At 47.8% G+C, this 6547-nt stretch overlaps 1 long non-coding RNA gene across 1 annotated transcript; it reads left to right on the top strand.

The window, feature by feature from the left end:
* Nucleotides 1–2328: 2328 nt before the first annotated feature.
* LOC122229974 lies at nt 2329–5338 on the top strand. Its single transcript, XR_006207224.1, has 3 exons — nt 2329–2553; nt 2792–2898; nt 3302–5338. It is a non-coding gene; the product is annotated as an uncharacterized LOC122229974 (long non-coding RNA).
* The last annotated feature ends 1209 nt before the right edge of the window (nt 5339–6547 follow it).

Below are 6547 nucleotides of genomic sequence, written 5' to 3'. Positions count from 1 at the left end.
GTAACAGGGATATAAAATCACGGTTAAAGCTGGAGTCTAGTTCAAAAGGTGTGATATTATCACGGCAGTAAAAGCACCCTTTGTAGTTAATAACGTAGCCTGGCTTACTCAGCACCCAATCCAGGCCCCCTTAGCTTACTATAGAGACAGAAAAGCTAAAAACTACATTTCCCAGACTTCTTTGCAGGTAAGAGTTTCATGTGACCTAGATTCAGCCAGGCAGGTGTAACCAGCAATAAGGTTCCAGGCCGATGGAGAGCGATGTGAGGCACCGGTCAGGGAGAAACAAATGTGATCTTCTGGAACACGCTGTGGCGGTGTTCCTCTCTTTTACTACTTTGTTTTTATTCCGTACATGCAATCGCTTCTCTTATTTCTTTGAGGGGATTGACAACATATATGTAATGGAAGTTTTTTCTTTCTGCAGAGATTGTGCTTGTGAGTTGCCTCCCCACCCCCCCCCCCCTTTGTTTTGGCCCTTACATTTTATAGTAGAGGTTTTCCTAGAATGATGATTTTTGTCTGTGTTCACATATAAGAGGTGGGGACTAAAACTTGGAAACCCTGCATAAATGAGTTGGCTTCAAGACTGTGAGCGCCACTGTGGGGTGGTCTGACTGCTGGACGTCTGATGTCACTCTCTTCCGGTCCTTCTTCTTGGGCTGAGCGGAGGGTAGATAGAGGCATCGCTGGAGAGTGGAGAGACGGCCTCAGCCTTCAGTACACCTAACCTCACCTGACTCTCCACCTACTTTGGGTAGGGTTTCCACAGCCACCTGTGCTGGCACAGGTGATTTCTGCCCAACCTTCTCAGGAAGAAACTTCCAGACCTCTTCCCCGGTGGGAAGTCATCCTGTAAGGCGGGATGAGGATGGGATCCAGAGCAACACTCGATTCCTCAACCATCCTTTGGAATTTGGCTTCTCTCGCTCTCGCTCCCCTTCCGGAAGCACTTAACGCTCACGGTGCCTGACATCTTTGAGGATTCAGCTGTGTTATTCAGGTTGGCCTTGAGTTCCCTGCTGCCATTTTCAAATTCAGATCTCTCCAGTTTGCAAAATCCATTACCTCTCGCTCATCTTGTCTTCACTTGGCAATTTTCAGCATTTCGTTTCGAGCCCCTCCCTGTTTTTTCTATCTTTGTGAAGCTCTGCCTTTAAGGGAACCCCTTGGCTATAACCTTAGTGGGGTTTCAGGAAAGGAGGAAAATCAGGTGTTTTCAACCTGCCATCTTTATGTATGGCTTTCCACCTATTTATTTATATCCATTTTCTACCATTTATTCAAGATTTATCACATTAGTAGAAATAATCTTCTACTCAATACATAAAGGTATTACAACATTGTAAACATCTTTTCATGTCGTTATACTTTTGAAAACACTTTTATTGGCTATATATTTCAGAGCACAGACATACCTAAACTTCCATATTTGAGTGAGGAATTGCAGACGTACAGATTTCGGTGATCTCTTCCCAAAGGGATCAAAGTGAAAGGTCAGACTGTCAGGCTCTTATTTTTCACTAGAGTTGGATATTTATATTGTTTCGATTTTTTCACTGTTATGATGAATATCTTTGCGCATGAAGCTTTTTTTTTTTTCATGCATTAGGATGATTACTTTAGGCTAGATTCCCGGGAGTGGAATTGCTGGATCCCAAGCTATAAACATTTCTGAGGCTTTAGATTCTCACTGTCAAATCTCCTCCCAGAAGTTATGGCATATTTGCCTAACGGAGAGGAGCAGTGGGTTGAGCTATGCCTGTGTACGCCCTTGGGAGAGGGCAGAGTGAGGGAGTCGGCCAGCTCATCTCGGTCGCTGAGTGCCCGTGTATAAACACCCACCATGGTTTAGCATTTCCTCCTCTGCCCACATCTGATGCTGACTCGTTTGGTCATTATGGTACTAGCCGATGCCAGACTTTACCTGACATCTGGAGTCTTGCCAGTCGTGATTGGGGGAGCACTGACCGTGTGGTTAGATTGTGTAAAAAACACATAGTTAGGGACACCTCTGAGTGACAGCTCCCAGTTTTAGCAAAACTTTGAATTGTTCCAAGCAGAAATCTGGTGATAGTCCTGAGCTGGGATTCCATAGGCCTTGGCACCAACAGAGCTCCGCGCTCAGGGCTCCCCACAGGTGGGGCTAGACCCATGCAAATCGTATGCCAGGGACAAGAGGATGGGGTGCTCAGTGGGACCTTGGTGGTCTCTGGGGTCCATCTCTCCTTGACCAGTGGAGCATTTATGACACGTCTATGTCATTTTACTTGATAATGTATCTCTAGTCACACAAGGAATTTTGCTTTAAGCAAATGTGTAAGGCAGAGTAGGCTTGAACAAACTTGAAGGGGAAAACATGGGTTTGGGTACTTAAGTGAGGTCCGCATCCTTCACCATCCTGCAGGATGAAGAGACTCTTGAACAGAAGTCTCCCAGGGACCATAAACACCGATAGCAAGGGAGACTGGGTTCCAAGCACTTAAGTCAAAACCGTGGCATCGTTGGGGCGCCTGGATGGCTCCGTTCGTTGAGCGTCCAACTTTGGCTCAGGTCACGATCTTGCAGTCCGTGACTTTGAGCCCCGCGTCGGGCTTGCTGTTGTCAGCGCAGAGCCCGCTTCGGATCCTTTGCCTTCCTCTCTCTCTTCTCCTCCCACACTTAAGCTCTCTCTCTCTCTCAAAAATGAATAGACATTTAAACAAATTTAAAAATGTATGCCAGGCATGTGTGTGTGTGTGTGTGTGTGTGGTTGTTACTTATCGGTTTCCGTGGCTGGTATGTCCTATAGTGTTGTGGTGCTGAAGCTGAAGATGCTGGTGGTCGTGGGGCAGGGTCCTCGTGGGCGAGCTGATGGCGACACTCCCGTCCTCGGGCTCTTTGACAGCCGCCTCTCAGGTAGCAGCCCTTTCGTAGTCCTCAGGACCCCAGAATCCTCCCGAAGGACAGCTGCTTTGAACAAACCTTGAACAAAACAAATTTACCTCCCCGGTAGGACCCTGATTACTGAACACTGCAACTGCCTTGGTAATTTTCCGTAGTGTTTTATTGATGCATCTGTATGAAATGTCACAAAAGACAGCACCTGAAAGCTAAATATATTAGAGGAAAGAGCTTGTCCTTTAGTGCGTGAGAGATTTACATTCTGATTCATCTGTCTAGCTCCCAGGGGCTTCCACATCTGACGTGGGAACATGATACTTAGCTCATAAGGTTGTCCATGAGATGAAAATGACCCTCGTGAATGCAGTTGGCACAGTGCCCGCCCACAATCTGTGCTAGTCCCCTTCCTTCCTCTCAGGGGAGGAGTGCCTTGGAAGGCGGGTCCCAGTCAGAGACCTTCCTGAACAACCCATCAACGACTGAGCCCCTGGCACTTTGCTCTCGCCTGCTTACACCTGACTCTGATAATTGATGCACCTCTGAGAACTCCTCCTCTCCTCTACCATCTCCTCCTAGGTCACGAAGCCGTGGTTCTGGAAGTGTGGTCCCTGGATCAAGAATATCAGCATCACCTGGGAGATTAGAGATGCCCCCTTCTAGGGCCTGATCCAGATCTACTGAATCAGAAAGTCTGGGGCTGGAGAAGCAGACTCAAGTTTGGAACCGTTGGTCTGAGGACCCCGGACTCTTGTTAATGTGACCCACGTTCACATTTGACCTGCTCTGTCCAGATGGAGCCCACCTGGTTTGAGATTGAGAAATCGGCCAAAATCTCTACCCATGTCTCCAACAGGTGCCCCCCACTCCCACAGTGAAACCTTTATCTTGTCTCAGCGATCGTGTCTCACCTGTGCGTGCCTGCCATCCCTGTGGCGCTCAGCGTGTGGCCAAGCCTCAGCCTGCGAGCAGGAAGCCCTATCAGCTCTCCGACAGCCCGGCCTCTGGATTATGGGGCATGCACTTCATTCTAGTTTTCCTTTTCCTTTGTATTTTACATCACATCAGTCCTTGAAATGATGGGTTTTGCCAAATGAAGAGAGAGAGAAAAACAAAACAAAACAAAACCCTTCAAATGTTGCTGAACACTTTAATAGTCTTGAGTGTTTTCCCTGATCAGAGGTTCCGAGCATATGCCAGCCCTTGCCTCATTTCCCATCTCCAGAATCCCGTCACCTCTTTGGTAATTGGGGGAAAAATTCTCACCATGTCAAGCAGGGCAACGAAAATTGCTATAACTGTAATCTTCAAAGTCAGGATCCTGAATATTGTCATCAAGTCCTCGTTTCTGTATCCCTGTATCCCGCACAGGTTTAGCACATGCGGGGTTAATCCACCCACACCCGTCTGATGGGTGTGCTCCATCCGTATCAGGCCTCTCCGGAGCCTGCAGGTTCCTCAGCTGCTGGCATACTTAGAATGCTATGGAATTAGGACTTCCTTCAGTAGGCTTGTGTTTATCTTGCAAGGAGCTTTGCCAAGATGAAATTCGATTTTATAAGGTCTCGGATGATTGGGGAACCATAGCTGGGCTTTAATATTTCGGAGAGCAATTATGCTTGGCTTGTCAAGATCATGTAAAATATGCAACCTATTCCTTGGGCAATATTTTGTTAGAGGTTATCAGGCATGATGGTTAGAGGTCTGAGAAATTATCCTGATTTTAACAGTTGTTTTGGGTTTGGACAGAACTGGAAATGATTCAGTGGTCCCAGTAGAACCTGCTACGGGCAGGAGGTCTGCTTTCCAAGCCTGGAGCCTTTGCATTTGCTCTATCCTCTGCCCTGGAGTGTTTGCCGAGGTCTTTCAGGACACACAGCTTGTGAAGCTGCAGCAGAACGCAGTGATGAGGAGCCCACACCCTGGAGCCCGACTGCTGGGGTTAGAACACTGCCTCTCCCTCCTTCCAGCCACGTGACCCTAGGCACATGACCAGGGCCTTCTCCCCCTCAGCTTCTGCCACAGTAAAATGGAGATAATAGTACCGACCTCACGACTTGTCGAGAGGATTCGAATCATTCATACGTGCAAAGCGCTCGGAACACTTCTTGGCATGAAGGGAGCACTCAGCCATCGTTAACCATTACGGTTATAATTCAGGTCCAGTTGCAAAAGCACCCGTTCTGAGAGACCTTGCCTGACCGCTCAGTCCGAAGCAACCATCCACAACCCAATTCAGCCTTCATCAAACCACCACTTTGTGATCTTCATGACATTTAGCGTAATCTGGCATTACGTGATGTGAGCACTTGTTCATCTGTGTATTTTATGTGTCTCACCAACCCCAGAACATAAGTTCTGTAACATCAGGGATTGTGCTTAGTCACTGCTGAATCCTTAGCACCCAGGATCCTGCTGAGATCCCAATAGACATTCAATAAAACATTACTAAATGAATTTCAAATTACAGAGTTAGTCTATTTCTGACCAAACTCAGAGCTATTATTCTCCCACATCGTAGAGTGGCAGGGCATGATCTGGGATACACAGACCCCCTGAAACCCAGATTTTCTCTTATAATTCTTCAGGGCTTGGGTTGCTCTTTGGGGAACTTTGGAGTCTTCAGTCCAGCATCTTCTGAGGCCTGAGAGAGAGGTACAAGGGGGTCAGGAGGAGCATGGTAGAGGGTGACAGTTCAACCCCCTGCCACCCCCCCCCCCCGATGAAAATGATTTGGCCCTTCTAGCCCTTCAAAGATTAAACATTGAGTAAGTTTATGTTTGCACAGAGGAGGCTTGGCTGTCCTCATGCCAACCCAGGGAGATTGGTTCACTTGGCCACACGGCTCATCCCGCCTTCTCCACGGATGACTGGCCACCCCTGCCATGACGTTTTGCTACTCTGGCTCCAACACAGATCACAATGATCCTTCACATGAGAAAAATCCCATGTTTCTTTGCCAGGCTTGGCCGAGAGCGCGTAGCATTTGGATGTCCAAATCTGTAACTCTCAGTGTTGAGCTTCTCTAGAAGATGTATCCATTATGATCCAAGCCAGTCTGGGAGCACTAGATCAGACACTGCTGGGTCAACTACTTTATGACTCGACGCTACACTTGTCCACGCAGATTGTGTGGTGGCTTCTGTTCCAATCCTCCTGTGCTAGTCAGGATGGGATAGGTTTTACTGCAGCAACAAAGAGCCCCCAAAGTCTCAGCGACTCGATGCAACAGAAGTTTATTTAGTGTTCCTACAAAGTCAGGGTGATTCTCCAGAGGAACTGTCCTCCAAGTGGTGACTCAGTGAATGAGGATGCTCTGAACATGAGGCCTCCTCTCCAGGATCACCAGAGGAGGGGACGAGGGAGACTGGGGCCTGTGCACAGGCCTGTCCACGGCAGCATGAAGCAATGCACTTCCACTCCAGTTCATTGACTGGAACTGGTCATGGCCTAGTTACTGCAAGGACCCTCGAAACGTGATCTTTCATGTACTTAGGAGGGGAGGACAAGTAGGTGTTGGTGAACACCTCCTGAAAGACTCTGGTACACAGAAAAACTGAGGTTACTTGTTTTGTACCTACTACTTGAAGGGACATTCCTCCAGCAATTGAAAAGATATTAGCTTCCTGTACCAAGAGTGTAGCATAGCTTGAATCTTCTCTGTCTA

Source organism: Panthera leo, chromosome C2 (assembly GCF_018350215.1).
Source record: "Panthera leo isolate Ple1 chromosome C2, P.leo_Ple1_pat1.1, whole genome shotgun sequence".
In the NCBI taxonomy this organism is placed as follows: domain Eukaryota; kingdom Metazoa; phylum Chordata; class Mammalia; order Carnivora; family Felidae; genus Panthera; species Panthera leo.
The sequence above is the reverse complement of the archived record's forward strand: the minus strand, read 5'-3'. Positions and strand labels throughout refer to the sequence as shown.